The sequence below is a fragment of the Phodopus roborovskii genome, unplaced genomic scaffold (assembly GCF_943737965.1).
Source record: "Phodopus roborovskii unplaced genomic scaffold, PHOROB, whole genome shotgun sequence".
NCBI classification, from domain to species: domain Eukaryota; kingdom Metazoa; phylum Chordata; class Mammalia; order Rodentia; family Cricetidae; genus Phodopus; species Phodopus roborovskii.
Window position 1 is genome coordinate 4,183,417 of NW_026126447.1, and position 17,446 is coordinate 4,200,862.

A 17,446-nucleotide genomic window follows, 5' to 3' on the forward strand; every position below is an offset into this window, starting at 1 on the left:
GCAATAGTTTTGTAGGAGTTCTTTAATTCATGTGATCTTACATCTGATACTGTCTTGAGTCACTCCCTCACCACCCAATAGTCCTATACATTTTAATGAGACCTTCTCTGAGCACACTTAAAAACTGAAAACATCAAACCTCTACATAAGTCATGGCTCATGACCTGTTGTTATTCACTTAGTTTCCATTGTAATGGTTATCGTAAAAACCATGAGGTTTTTTTTTTTGTGTTTCCCTAATTCAAAAATAAATCTTTCTCTATATATCTTTCCTCATCCACAAAGGAGATATTATTGCTAATCAAAAAACATGTGCTGAATATTGTCTGAATACATAAATAAGTAAATGAACAAAATACATAGTTTGATACAAATTAATCTTCAGTGAGTTAAAAACTTTTAGGTATGAGTAAACAGAATACAGGTAGCAAAAGATCAGGTACAAAAATTGGAAAAAATTTATTTGGCCTAGAGTAGAAGAACCACAAATCTTGCTATCAGCCTCAGAAAAGCAAGGTGGTTTCAGCATGACTTACCTACTCTATTTCCTATTTGCAGGGGTTGTGAAAAATAAAGATCAATCATAGTTTTTGTTAAAGTCCATTATCTGCCTATATAATTTTTCTTAGATTCAGTCTTTGTCCCTTGTAAAGGGTATTAAACTAACCATTACTTCCCTGCATTGTGATTTTTTTTCCATATGCCCAATGCATAATCTGGAACCTACACATACATTATCTCATGGACTCTTCCTATAAATTCTTCATTGTAAATATTTCTATGTCCATTTTCAAGAAAATGTCTCCAAAAAGTCATTTATCAGAATAATACAGTATGTTGAAACATAGAAATGAAAAGCAGATAACTTTGGCCCCAAACTTGGGCTCCTTATTTGCTCAATGGTGTCTTTTCAGGGTTCTTTAGATTGCCTTTTGTTTCAGGAGGACAACACCATACTTTCTTCATTTCAGGTGATTCCTCAGCCTTTTAAATGCCTATCCCATCATCTTGTATTAGGTCCTTTAAATATTAATTTGCTCCTTCAATGAATAGTTTATCTACAATTAATGGATAATTTTTTTAAAGTAATTAAAGATAATAGTAAACTTATTCCAATTTTCCTGAGAAACAGCCATACTGATCTCCAAAATGGCTGTACAAGTTTGCACTCCCACCAGCAATGGAAGAGTGTTCCCCTTTCTCTACATCCTCTCCAGCATAAGTTGTCATTGGTGTTTATAATTTTAGCCATTCTGGCAGGAGTAAGATGGAATCTCAAAGTTGTTTTGATTTGCATTTCCCTTGATAGCTAAGGATGTTGAGCCCTTTCTTAAGTGTCTTTCAGTCTTTTTGATTTCCTCTATTGAGAATTCTCTCTTCACTTCTGTACCCCATTTTTTAATAGGGTTATTTGGTGTTTTGTTGACTAGTTTCTTGAGGTTTGTGTATATTTTGGAGATCAGCCCTTTGCCAGATGTAGGATTGGTGAAAACCTTTTTCCAGTCTGTGGGTTGCTGTTTGGTCTTGTCCACTGTGTCCTTTGCCTTTAAGAATCCTCTAAGTTTGAAGAGGTACCATTTATTAATTGTTGATCTCAGTGTCTGTGCTACTGGAGTTATGTTCAGGAAGCAGTCTCCTATACCAATTTGTTAAAGGGTACATCCTACTTTCTCTTCTAAGAGGTTCAGTGTGGCTGGATTGATGTATGCCAGTTCCTCAGGAAAATGAGAATTAGGTTACCACAGGACCCTGCAATCCCCCTCTTAGGCACATACCCAAATGATCCACATCCATGCAACAAAGACATCTGTTCAACTATGTTCGTAGCAGCATTATTTATAATAGCAATAACCTAGAAGCAACCTAGATGCCCCTCAATTGAAGAATGGATAATGAAGATGTGGCACATCGACACAATGGAATACTACTCTGCAGAAAAAAATAATGGTATCTTGAAATTTGCAGGCAAGTGGATGGTACTTGAAGAAACCATCCTGAATGAGGTAACCCAGTCACAAAAAGAGGAACATGGTATGTACTTGCTCATAAATGGATTTCAGACCTAGAGCAAAGGATCACCAGCCTATAATTCACACCACCAGAGGAACTAGGATACAAGGTGTATTCTAAGAGATTCATATAAAGTCCCTCATAGAAGGGGGATGGGTCAAGTCCCCCCAGAGCTCAGGGGAAGTGGGGGGGGCAGTGAATGGAGAGAGAAGTAGGATAAAGAGAATTGGAGGAGAGAAAGCATTTGTGACTAGGAAGATTGAGTCAGGGTAGGAATAGGCATCAGAAGAGAGAGAGAGAGAGAGAGAGAGAGAGAGAGAGAGAGAGAGAGAGAGAGATAAACTAACATAAAAGAGGGAGCCATTATTGATTTGAAGAGAAAACTGAATGGAAAGAAATGTCTAGAGACCTACAAGACTGCAGCCAACTAACAATTTGAGCAACCATGGAAGAACTAACAGAAATGCCCTTTCTGGAATCCAGATACAGAGGCAGAGGTCAATACCAGGTTGCAGAAACACATCGAGACTGCTGACCTGCATAAGGAAGAGCTACCAGGCCTCCAGACTGATAGCTGGGGATCCAGCATGGGACAGACTCAGGCCCCCTTGAATATGGGTCTCAGCTAAAAGGACTGAGCAGTCTAAGGGATCTCTGACAGTGGAATCTGAATGTATCCCTGCTGCACGAAAGGACCTTTCGGACCTATCCCCCTTGGAGGGACGCTGCCTTAACCTAGAGACAGGAGAGAAGTCCTAGTCCCTAGTTCAAATACTTGACAGATTTACATGACCCTACCTGGATAGCATTGCCCTACAAGTGGAATTGGGGTGGGGGTATTTGAAGGGAGGTTTGTCAGAGTGTATGTGAGGGGGGATAGAGAGTAAGAGGGAAGTAGACAGGGAGAGGGAACTGGGATCAACATGTAAAATATAAAGTAAATAATAAAAAAAAGATGATAGTATCAGTACTAAATTAGAAATGTTAATGTTGATCTCAATACCTTATTCAGTAAAGCAGGCTTCTAAACTGTACATTTTCTAGAATCCTCTGATCACCCCAATAACTATATTTTTTGAGTCACGGTTTCTCTGTGTAGTCTTGAGTGTCCTGAAATTCACTCTATAGACTAAAAGACCTAAATAGTAATGTTAATGATGGACTAACCTAGAAACCAATATCTGTTCCTTGGAATTTGCTAGCTTCCTCTCACAAGGCCCTGAAATAAGAAGAATTCACACTGCCCCTCCTTTCCTGTGAGTCAACAGGAAATAGGGTCAAGAGATAGCTATAACTCTGGTTTGCCTAGACAAGATTAATTAGCACACCTGAGGCCCTAAGGTCTGCTGACCCTAATAGCAGACCATCCGGCCTCCAAGGGTCACATACTCAATAGACAGAGGGTCCCACCCCCTCCCTAAGCTTGTGGGGTTGCCTTTAAAAACACCTGCGCCTGGGGGAGGGGGCTTCTCCCTAGCCTGCATGCTGGAGGAGCCCGTTTGCGCAAACGTTTCCTGTTCATTAAAGCCTCTTGCATTTTGCAGCAACTGGACTAGACATTGAGTTCTTGGGGTATCGACCGAACCTGGATACCTCATTCTGAGGGTCTTACAAGACCAGGCTAGCAACAAACTCACTGACATCTGCCTGCCTCTTGTCCTGATTATTGGTATTAAAGTAGTGTACCACTACCCTTGGCTTTTTTCTCTTTTATTTATTTATTTATTCATTCATTCATTCATTCATTTATTTATTTATTTTTAGCCTAGTTCAGAAGCAACTCTTTTGTGGAAATAATCTTGATTTATATTATTTTATTTACTCTTATTCCAGTGAGTGAGGAAATTGTGTAGGAGTTATTAACTTTCACCTGTGGGCCAGGCTGTTGACCATTAGGGTCTATACACTTGATCATCATAATTAGGTTAGATCCATGATCTTGCACTGCACAGACTAAATCCATGTTTTTTGTGTTTGTTTTCCTTTGCTAATGTTGTCTCCTAAATAAGGAGTAACAGCTGAGTCACTACTCTGAAGAGAATACTATGTGGAATGTATAGTTCTTTCCCCTCCTTTTGCTATCGTATATATATACATACATACATACATACATGCATATATATACATATATGATCATATACATATGTATGTATGTATGTATATATATATGATCCATATATGTGTGTGTGTGTATATATATATATATATATATATATATATATATATATGATCCTTTACTTCTTTAGAGAGGAAAACAAAACAAAACAAAAATAGAAACAGAGACATTTAAGTGGGAATGATCCATAAATGACCTGCATTTTAGTGTTCTTAGAAACACACACACACACACACACACACACACACACACACACACACATATATATATATATATATATATATATATATATATATATATATAACCTAGTTTCAATTCTACATTCATATGATTCAACATAGTGCCCAGATCATGAATTAGGACTTTACCACTGTGAATATGTATAGAAAACAGACTTGACAATCTCGAATAGGTACACTTCTAATATTATCTTTATATTTTGAATACATTTTCAGTCTATACTTGTTAAAATGAGCAGAGGAATAGGACTGGTCTTTAAACAATATAAAGGTGTCATTGACTCCAAAGCTAGAGGAATCTAACTTGAAAAGTGAGTTATAAGGTAATATAAGGTAATCATAGTGGTTGAAAACGCATGTGAACATAGAATATAGGTTTAGATGACTGAATTCCAAACTAATCTTGCCATATACCTTACCATTTCATCATATGAGACCTATATTCTTTATATGAAAAATTAATATTACCATGTCTAATGAGACTGTTACTAAATTTTAATGATAAGGATTTTGTAAAATGCTTCAAATGCTTTTTAAAGCACATGGTCCTTCAGCAACAGGGCTGTACATGTCATAATGACAAATACTAGAAAGTTGATTAGAACAAGGAAGGAGGGGACCTGGTATGGAAACAGGATGTTTCAAACCTCTCTCATTGTGAGATGATTTGATTGCTTTCTGACACTCCTGGGAACAATAAAGTTACACCTTGAAACAGAAGGCAGAGATAGCAACTAGCTGACAAGAATTTGCCATAGAGAAAACAGGAATTTGGAGAAACTTTATAAAGATGGAAAAGGGTTTTTGTTTGTTTGTTTGTTTCTGTTTTAGTTTATGGGATGAGATGCACCTATTTCTGTCTATTGTCCAAAGGCAAGCTCAGCTGGTTGGGTTGATTTTTGGCTTCTCTGATTGAGCATGATTTTAACCCTACAACTGATTCTCCAGTACTTGGGGGAAAATAAAATGATAGAAACTTAGTTAAAACCTACATAGTGTGGCCAATGCAAGCAGTGGCCACATGACCAGAAGGTGCTCCAGGCCATAAACTGAGAGGTCAGGAGTGGTAACTGGAGCTTCATGGGGCTATGGACTGTAATTAAAATATCAGTAAGTGTATTTGCAGCTGCTAAGCTGACTGAATAAACTACACTCTCCATCCCACAGTGTTTCTTGTGATATTCCCACAAGCAATAAGAAACAGTTGACTTTATATAAAAGACGGAGAAAGTGTGGTAACCATTGTAAATCATATTTACCTTCAAATTATTTTTATCACATAAAACCCAAGCAGAAAATTTTCCTAAATAATTTGTAATAATAAAGTATGAAAAAGTAAGAAGATAGAGTGATACGCTTAAATTATTCCCTTGTCTAGTGCTTAGGGGAAAATAATTTCTAAAGCAATATTTTCAGAAAAAGAGAGTTTTGTTAATGCAATCTTGATACATATTATTGCATACAGAGACCTGAAAAATCAAAGTGTATGCATATATATATATATGAAAGTATGTGTATGACAATATAATAAAGATGGCACATTTCAAATTATTGCATACCTAAGTTCTAGTAGCATCAACAGAAACATTGAAACACCTTGTGAACAACTTCGGATCTTCTCTTTTATCAGGAACAATTTTCAGTAATATTCTGTTTAGAATTTTATTTTTTTTTTAATCGTAAAGATATAGTGGCACCACCTAAGTTTCCAAACCTTAAACATCTTTTTGAAATGCTATACGTTGTGGAAAGTCTTCTGAAACTTGGTGGGAGATGTCATTCTGTAAATATGTTTCTTTTATTCATTGATGAATAAAGCACTGTTTGCCAATTTGAAAGCAAGATAGGCGGGACTAGAAGACTAGGAGGAGAGAGGAGTAGTAGGGAAGAGATCCAAAATGGACAACAGAGAGAAAGATGAACTTCAGCCCCTCTCTCCAGTAAGATAAGTCCACATGGCAATACTTAGATTAATAGAAATGGGTTAATAATTAAGACAGAGCTAGCCGATAAGAATCCAGTAACTGTCCTACAGCTTTATATCTAATATAATGTCTCAGTGTGTTATTTGGTGCTGGCATGGTGGTGGGCCCAGACTGGCAGGGAAGTACATACTCATAACAGAAACTTCATTTATTTTTTGTTTTATGTGGATTATTTGAAATTTATGTGTATAAGTTATTGATAAAAACATTTATTTTCATTTCTACCTAACAGTGTTCTGTGTAGAACCATGTAAAATAATGTTCATGGTAAATGTTTTCAGATCATAGACATGGTTTCACCTCAAGAAGTTCTACCAATGACTCATATTCTTTTTTCTTTCTTTCATACCTCTTTCTATTCATGTCAACTTGAATGACTGATATCAAAATCTTTTCCTGAATATGTGTCAGAATATTTTAGTAACAGTTTCTATTTTAGTTTCTTATTGCTATTGTTTTGGTGATGTTGTTGTTTTGGGCTCGAATACAAAATTCAGTCAGACTTCCTCCATCCGTCATAGCACTAGGTAAACATTTCTTTACATTTTCATCTACATCTGTCACTTTATTATCCTACTTCCCTTAATCTGTGTTTTCCTATTCCTGAAACCAAGACCTGTGCAATTCTCTACAAATACATAAATTTCTCTGTATTTTGATAATGAAATTTTATTTATGTGTACTGTATATTCTCTCTCCTCTTTGTCTCTCTCATTATATCAATGAATTATCAGATATATCTTTAAGACTTTTCTTTAAAGCCATATTAATTGAGGCTGAAGATATGACTCAGTAGTTAAGGATATTTATCACTCCTCTACAAGTCTGAGGATTGATTCCCAGCACTTATTTGGCAGCTCAAAACATTCTGTAACCTAGGTCCAGAGCATCTGGCTCAATGCGTGCACATAGTATGTAGATATACTTGCAGGAAAAACACCAACACACATAAAGAAGAAATTAATAACTTAAAATAATTAAAGTTATGTAGACCCCAGGGGCTGGGGACTGTTCCCTAAACTATAGCCTTTAAAAACAGTTGAATTACTATTATATTTATTAGTTTTCATTTTTATACTAATAAAGAGACTCGTATCTTTTTTATATAACACCCTGATGTGCTTATCAAATTATTGTTTATCAATAAAAAATTGGAAGTCAGATATTGGGGTAAGAAGCTGAATGATCAGAGCAATAAGGAAACCATCAATCTTTCCCATTTTCTTCTATTCCTCAATGCAAACATATAAACATCCTGTGTAAATACTGCGATTTCTACAGTCCTCAAAAGCCTATATGTTTAATGTTGGTCTGATAGGGTCTAACTATACTCTCTGATACAAAACAAACTTTATTGTCAGAATGCAGTAAAAATATCACACATTTTCCCGTTCATATCTAAATACACAGGGAAGTTTTTTTAACTCTAACAAGATAAAATTATATACAGTAAGTATAATAATTATAAAACTATACATAGATAAGAATTACATAAACAATGTCCAGCCCATTTGCATTGGTAAATTCAATGAAAATATTCCATTTTCTATCCTATCTTATGGATGGATAGATAATGTACATAATTTACTTTCTATCCTAAAATGTATCACCATTCCCAAAATATCTTTTTATGTCTCAACCTTATATGTTTTACAACTCTTTTTTGAGTTAATTTTCTAATGTTGTAACAGGGAAAATTATAATATCTAGTCTTTCTTTCTATGAGAGACATGAGAAGGATATATTATTGGCTGAGTAAAGATGAAGTACAGAGCAATCAACTTCCAAAAGTGAGAAATAAGAGAAACAGCTACCTGCCTGGATATTTACCCAAGGTCCCTCTGTAATATCGGGGTATCTATCTTTAGACTAAATGCTTATAATGTTTGACAGACTTTTCTGTCAAGGAAGATTTTATTTACTTATTTGTTTATTTTAAATTTATTTTTTTCTTATTTTACATATCGATCCAAGTTCCCTCTCCCTCCCTCCCTTCCTCTCTCTCCCCCTCCCCCTTCCTCTCTCCCACCCTACGATTCCCCTGACCACCCTCCCATCCCATTTCCCCCCCACTCCACAGGGAGGTTGGTATCTTCCAGAAGGGATCAACAAAATTTGTCAAGTCTTTTGGAGTATGGACTAGGCCCTCCCTCCTGCCTCTAGGTTAAAGAAGTATCCCTCCATGGGGATTTTGCTCCCAAAGTCCTTTTGTGCACCAGGGATACATCCTGGTTCTACTGTCAGAGGTCCCTTAGATGCCCAGGCAAGATTTTGAACGGCTATCCAATCTTATATTGGCAAATACCAGCAGTCCTTTCTTTTGTATTCTGCTTGTACAATATCACTGACCTGGATTGATTTTTCTATCGTATTAAATAGTTTGCAATAATAACTTTCAGGGACTAGAAACTTATTTTGCACTGTTAAATTAGCTGCATATGCATAATACCTTTAAAAAGAGTAAAAATGCATTGTGTAGATTCTAACAATAATTTTAAATTTGAATCAACATACATAATATCTAAAACGAGTAGAAACATGTATACAGTATAACAATAATAAACTCAACTTTGTATCAGTATACAAAAATCCAGTCAATGTAAAATATTTAAGACTAGTAGTTGCTTTTATTTGTTTTAAATGTAGTTTTAATAATCTACCCTTTTATCCTATCATTTCTATACCCCCTCCTTTTTGGATTAAGGTACCAGAATATGATCTCTTTTTCTTAGCTGTTTTTTTTTTTTATTATCAACAGCAACTTGTAACCAACCCCCACTAAATGATGAAAAGTTTCCATAACACAATGAATGACAAAACCATGCACCCCACCTCTTGGGAATATGGATGTTTTGTTCTTAAAATTACTTCCTGTTTCCTGGGTCTGGTTGGCAACTTTAGGGGAAGCTGAGGAAATCATTATACTTTCCAAGTTCTGGGAGAGCTAGCTGAATCATTTGATGCTAGTCTCTATGTAATGGTGAAGAATAGGACTTATTTGAAGTCCTTGGAGGAGTAGTAAATGAAAGGAGAACCAAACCAGTGCTGTTGGTTCTGGGGCTGGACCAACTCAGCTAGCAATCTGGAAGTTGGATTTATCTGTTTATAATCCAAAGCCAATTTTTTTGTTGGTGTTTGTTAACTTCATGGCATTACCATGATCAAGGTAGAAATATTGTTGTGCAGCCCCATCTTCTTTTTAGAAAGCTCACAGATTAATTTCCACATTCTTTTCTTGTTATAGCCTCAAGTTTCTACATTATCATTCACTGCTCCCATTCCCATAGCTGGGTGAGTCTCTGGTACATTAAGATAGGCCCAGTGGGAATTACAAACCTGAACACAGAAAACTAAAAACCTGAAACTCCCTTTCCTTGTCTCTGTTTAGAAATCCCTATGATCTTTTCTGATGACTGCATAGCAAATTGGATTTACCTTTTCAATTTTGAATTATTCTTGTGTTATTGAGATTATGATGAATAATAAGATAATAACAGCAATTAGCCTCTGGATGACTAATGGTCCCTTAAATTGATTTTGAACAATCAATTTGAACATCTTCCCGTGGCCAAATTAGAATAAGGAGGGACAGAGAGTTTCCACACACATTACTGAAAAAAAAAATGATAAAACATCTTATCGAATCCTGAAAATGCTGTGGAAGCTTCCTCAGGCTTGGAAATGAGGACAGCAGACACAACTGCTTACATTTTACCTTGGAAATGAGAAATTTAAAGATTGGAAATTTAGCGTCTTTTTTTGTTGTTGTTGTTGGTAGTGGTAATTTCAAGGTTAATGATACTATTAACACAGGAACCATATGTTACAATATAGTTTTAGTACATCTCAATATAACAGAATCTATTGAACCTTCATCAAACTGAAGTGTTTTATTCTACCTGGATCACATAGTACTAGTCTCACTATGTTGTTATGCACTTAACAATTTTGGACCACCAAGTTTGTGCTATCTCACCATGGTACCTGAGATTCTTTTCTGAGTACATCACCTTAAGATGAAGGCTCAAAATCTAATGGTAACCATGAGTTTGGCTTTTAACTGGAAAAATTTTAAAGTATTTAGTTATCAAGCCTTGATCTTTTATAAAAACTCAACAATGTTGTACCTTGATGATTTGATTGAATATTTAATGTTATCAGAACATACAGTAGTTCTAATACAACAAGAATAGATAAAGTATATATTAATAATTACTTCATGACCTTTGATATTAATATTCAAGACTATATAACATACTGCAGTTAGGGTAAGATAAGAAGCAATGACATTAAAAAGAATCCTTTCTGTGTAGCATAAAATCAAGACCTTTCCATGAGGACACTGAAGTATGGAGGCTAAAGAACACTACAGTTTCATGCCATTTATATATACTACATGTTATATGTTAAAAAGCTCTAGGAAGTGCATAGAATTAACTTCAACCCAGCTGACTATGATCAATTGCAAAATGTAAGAAAAAATAAACATCACAGAAATAATGGCACTCCTATCCTCCTGTACATCACTTTGCTCAAATAGCCTGAGAACTCCTTCTCTATGATATTGTCTTGGCAGCATTTAACTTAAGAAATGATTAAATTATATACAATATGTATGAATGTGTTACATATGCTTTGGAGTACATTTTTCTAAATCTTAATTGACCTTCTCGTTGATTTTATGTCTTTGAAATTTTATTCCCATTTTTCAGATTACATAAGAGACAAAATATATGAAAGATATGAATTGACTTGCTTAAGGTCCCAGAAATAATAAATGTCAAAATACAAATTTAAACCTAGTCTTCTGATGCTAAGTTCATGATTCTTTCCACAGAAACAATATATTGCTAAAATATTAGATCCAAAGTACATGTTAGAGATTAATTTACCCTGGGATCGAAGACACATTTAAAATAATGTGCCAAATCTAATCATTCAGATTTGCTTAGAGTATGTACTGAGAATAGGGAGATCCACTGCTAGCCCAGTAGGAAAATGTAATTATTATTGTCTGCTATGGGCACATATGCCAGATCCATTCTAGCATTTGCTTATTTCTCTCCATGCATTTGTACCAACAAACAAAATGCAACTGAGAGTTTTTTAAATAAATTTCTCAGAGCACTTAGAATAGTGTTTGAAAAAGGATAGCCATGTCACTAACTGACCTGCCTCTATAATTAGAGTTTTTGCCCTGATCCAAGTCTTTATGTGGAGTTTCTCTTGGGAGATGTAAAGATTTTTCCAGTTCTCTAAAATTCTTTCTTTTCTTTATTCCTCCAAGTTTTTGAGGAAGAAATGAATAAGAACATATGGGCAGTGATTGACAGGTACTGACTAGTAGTGTTAAAAATTGATCAGCAAATACAGAAGGGTAAAGAAACCACCAGATATGCTCAACCCATAGGAAGCCTTGTGAGATAAATTTTCTCCTAAAGGGCTTTGATCTATTCATCTAAGAAGCATCATGCAATTGTTCAGTGGTAATCACAGAAACTAGATACTAAAATGAGGAGAGTCAGAGTGAGGATATTGCTAGCATTGGGATGGCTTCTACAAAGAGATAAAGAGATACACACTAAAAGCAAGGATGAAATTTGAAGACTATCCAGATAACTCTTTCACAAAATTACTTGATATTAGCTCATAACTCATGAGTTGCTGTCAAATTAAATAAGACAATACTCATGGAATACATTGCCAGTGCTTGAAAATGGTAGATTCTCAATGAGGATCAAATAATAATACGTTATTTATGCTCAGACGTTGTTGCCTAATCTTTGTTAATGAGGATGTCTGTTGATGTATGTTTTCACCCTGAATCATGTGCTTGACTAACATCATTGTCTTTGCTTTGTATACATGTCTGTTAAAATTCTTTCCAGACCTGTAAATGGAGAGCAACTTCAATTTTACCTGCAAAAATCTAAAGTTGTTGTTGTTTTGTTTTTGTTTAGTTTTTAATTTCACTAAACAATTCACTTAACAATCATGTTAAATTTTCTAGTTTTCCTAGTTCTTACTAAGAAATATTATCAGGCTAGAATTGATATTCATGAAAATAAGTCACAGAGAAGTTAAGTGATTAGCCCCAAGTCACTCCACACTCCAAAGCTTGAGCAGTAATGAGGAAAAGCATTCCTTAACTAACTCCTAATTCAAGATCTTATAGATCTTTACATTAGGGTAAAACAGTGATACTATTTCTCCTATCAATGTCCCTAGTCTTCTTAAATGTATGTCTTATATCATCTTTGTTTTTAACAGTTTCTTAATTCACACTAACAATTACATATTCATTCATGTATCCACTATTGGTCATTTGAAACAGAATCACAGCTGTTCTGCTACTAGGAAATAATGTAGACAGTCTGTGTCAAACTTTTGATTTTAGGAGATCTTTCATGCAAACCATCAATTTGCGCTTAATATAAAAGTGCAATGTTATCTTAAATGCCAAGAATATATTCTAAATATCGTTGTATATTTATGTCTTTGACAATGTTGTGATAAACTGTCGTCATTTGTTCATACTCCGTACAAGAGAACAAAGTCTATTCAATCTTATGTTTAATATTTCTTTGTCTAAAAATGTTCCTGAGCAGGGCTTTGCTTTCTTCTATCAGATGTTATTTAGAATATTAGGTATAAATCTGTGATGGCTACTATTTATTGTTAACTTGACAGCATCCAGAATTATCCAGGAAATAACTCTCAGAACATAATGGGAAGGAATATCTAGATATGATTAAATGAAATGGAAAGAACCAGTGTAAATATAGGTAGCACAAATCCATAAGCTCAGGACCTAAACTGAACAAAAAGGGAGAAAGCAGGCTGAACACTATTATTATTATTAATCTAGTATATTTTTATGAGAAAGTACCACGAGTCAAACTCAAAAGATGGCAGGATGGAAGGCCTATTCCCTACTCAAATTGACTTGACAGATTTTGTTGATCCCTCCTGGAAGGCACACCCTCCCTGTGGAGTTTTGGGGGATGGGATGCCAGGAAGTATGGGGGGGTATGGGAGGGAGTAAGAGGGAACTGCAATCAATATGTAAAATAAGAAAAACAATGAAAAATATATAAATTGAATTAATTTAAAAGAAAAAAGATTCCTTTTATGGCCTATGTTAACTATGTGATTGCTTGATATTTTTATTATTCACAACCCCATTAATTTCCTTATTATTTATTATTTTAACAATACATATGACTCTTACACAAAGTTATAAATTTTAGTATATAGGTTTATTTTTATATATACACAAACTCACACATATGAAATATATATATGTATATATAGCTATTATTTCATTTTCTTCTTCAGTATTAAACTTCAATGATTCAAGATATTGAATGTGAAACTTCCTTCTGAACTGAAAGCTTAGGAACCTGTAATAGATCAATAAATAATTTGCTTAATAAATTAACTGATTTTAGCAATTGAATTAACTAAATAGTAGAAGTTATGTCATTAAATCTTCATGACAAATTTAGATAATATCTGCAAGTATTTTGAAAAGTTCTGATATACGGAATGAAAAGATAATCACTTCCATAGAAACCAGCATCTTACATGTGACAAGTTCTTATATTAATATTGGTTGAAGTTTATCTGTCATACTCCCATTTGTAATTTGTAGATAATTACTTTCTATGCTCTCCACCTTCTCACTTCCACACATGGTACTTTGTGTTTTCATTTCCAGTTTTTGTGAAACCACATATCTATGTTCATTCAAAAATATATACATGTGCTACGTATATATAAGATTTATAATAGATATTGCAGAAGAACTCAAACTTTCAAATTCAAATCACATTTATTTTTCCCCAATTAAAGATATACTGGTGGAGCTTTGTAGGTACAAAAGTTTTGAGATTCCTATAATTTTGAACTCTATAAGTTAGAAATCAATCCTAAAGTTTCCGTGACAGCTCTCTTCTTATCTGAGGAATTAGAAATAGGAAAAAAAGCATCCCATGCTAAGCCTGTCCCTCAAAAAGGGATGCATTATTCAATACAGCAATATTAATATTGAGAGAGTGGATCATATTTCTACATTAATCAATTTTTCATTTTCAAACTCATATGCATCTCACTAAAAGTAATTTCATATAATAATCTATTGTGGTTAAATAAGGATCAGTATAAACAAATAGGCCAAATACATGTTTATTCAGGGATAAGTATCTTACAACCTAGACAGATGAACACCAGCAAGTTCCACTGGATGCTCTCCTGTCCGCGTCCGGCCAGCAAGAGTGTTCCCCGGCTCCTCCTCACACCTCCTTCCACAGGTCACTTCCGCCCCTGGTTCCACCCACCAATGGGCGTAGCCAATGCCAAAAAAGGAGACAAAGTGAATATCCCACGACAGTAATCATTAATATATTGGATGCTTCCTTTATGTTATACTTTGTTTATGTTTATCTCATTTAAAATTTTCAATGACCCAGGTTTTGGAAGATACTGTGATGAAAGCATTATAGAAAAGATGGTAGTTTGAATGATTCAATAAATATAGAAACATGTCCAATTTGAAATTGTATTTGAGCAGTCAGATACAAATACAAGGTATACTGAACCTTGTTCCCTAGTGTCACATATATCCACATTCCTAAGTTAGAAATCCTTTGATCACAAAAGAAAAATTGTCTTTAGGTGGACAAATTAAGTGGTTACTCTCAGTTTCTTCTAATATCTGAGATACAGCATCTAATATCTGAGTCTCAATACAGAACATCGTATTTAAAAGAAATTGTGACAAGGCCATGTCACATGAACATATGTTCATTTACACAACAAAAATACAATTTCTATATTTTCTATATATTTAGTATTATTACATATGTCATGGCCCAGTATTATATTCTGTTGTGGAGAAAATAGGCCTTAGAAAAAATAAAAGAATATTGTATTGGAAAGTAATAGATAACACTAAAAGTTTGTGTTGCATGAAGTCACCAAGGGAGTTATTATAGATAGAATAAAAGAGCCTTGAGATGGCTAATGGTTAAAGAAAAATAAACAAAAAATAAAACCCCAGAAAACAGAAAGAATTACAACCCAAGATGTAAGGGGGAAAAGAAGCATGCATATCTTGAGATCAAGTAAAGAGAACGTGTTTCCACAATTGGGAAATGACACTCTAGTAATAGATTCTGCTGAGTCAATTAAAATAGAGTTGTAGGTGAAATAGTGTTTTGAAGAAAGCTTGAAAAGCTAATTGGTGGTAGTAGTACTAGACTTAAGCGACAGAATGTAGGGGGAAGTTGGAATCATAACTATCTATAGAAAGAATATGTAAATAAACAAAGATGGAGAGACAACATGAACATCTTCCTCAGAATATGATAACCAAAAGATAAAATTGACTGTACACTGTAGGACATGGAAGTACATCAGATATCATCTTATATTCATCAACTTCATGTGTCAGTACATAAAGCCACTGCTCTTGTTATCTTTACATTCTAGCCTTACCTACCTACTACATACATTTGAACACACACACACACACACACACACACACACACACACACACACACACACACACGGATGCACTTGTATGAATTTACATGGTTTGCATAGAATTCTCAGTAATAATAGAGATTGAGCATGTCTTATGATGCTTTAGCAGGTTTAGGAAGTAAGCCAGGCTATTGAGGTTCTGGTGTTGCTAACATTACCAGATGGCATTAATTTAATTCCACTCAGTTATGCCTTTAAATTTGATTTGAAAAATGTGTCATAAAACACTACTGAGAAGTGCAGTGCTGCATTTGTAAGCAGGCTGGGAGATTGGGAGCTTGTGTCTATTCAGGGAATCCTTCAGAAAAATTGATGGAGACCATGTTGTGCCTGTACATAGTTACAGGTTGTTAGATGGAATCTAGTCACAGACATACACTCATCCTGGTTTTCTCACTGTTGAGAGCATATCAGAATCAGAGCACACATCTCTAGAGAACTGAGAAAGGGATTACAAAGAATAAATGAAGTCATAATGAAAATTATACTTTTACCACATAACATGATTTTTAATTCAGTATGAAACTGAATGCATGGTACTCTGTTACATATACTTACTTTACAGAATGTACACATTCTCCTCTTCTCTTTCTGGCCTCAGTCTCTCTAGAGATAGCTTTTAAGGAAGGCATTAAATTCTTTGTCTCCAGAAAGAAAAGAAGACATATGAAAGTACAGAACCATGAAGTACAGAAAGGAAATCTGAAGACTTTTAAAAAATTACTTTAGTTTTTATTTTTTAAGGTGTTATGTTTAGAATTAACATTATATAAGGTATTTAATTAATAATCACCACTTCTCCCTATTATTCCCACACCAGTCCACTCATTTCCCTTTTTATTTTAATAATATATTCTTTGTATGTATGCATGTAATAAATTATATTGGTCCATATTGGATGTATATCCCTTTTCTCTGCATTTATTGTTCTTTCTTTTTGATTCATTGATTAATTTATTGATGTACTTTGATAGAGACACAGAATCACAAAAAAATTGAAAATCTTGCTTCATGGATCTCACATAATATCTATAGTTCTATTTGTTTTAATGATTTTATGTTTATTTTAATAATCACATTTATCACTGAGAAGTATAATAGATGCTGAGCTGTCAAATATACTATTCTGTTTTACCCTAGTTGATAATTATAAATAAAAATATTAACTCTTAATTACCAGTTACCAGGAAACTATAGGAGGTAATAAGCTGTCTCCATTACCCACATTTCAAAATACCTCCAATTATAACTTGTAAGAAGTTTCAGAACAAGAGCAAAGAGTTAGATCTTAGTTTAGAATGTTGGTAGCATTACCTCTGATCTGACATTGCCTGGCTATATAAGGCAGGACTGGATACACTGTGTCTCATGATCTGGTTCAAATTTTCTTGAGGGTGCATGTTGTACCATGAAGGATTCCTCACACAGGGATTTCCTGAGGCTATCTCTCAGGAATAAATGTTCCTATGTTTAAAACCCTATCATATAAACTACTTTGTTTTCCTCATAACTTCACATGGTGTAACTACCTTTAATTTGTGAGTTATTGT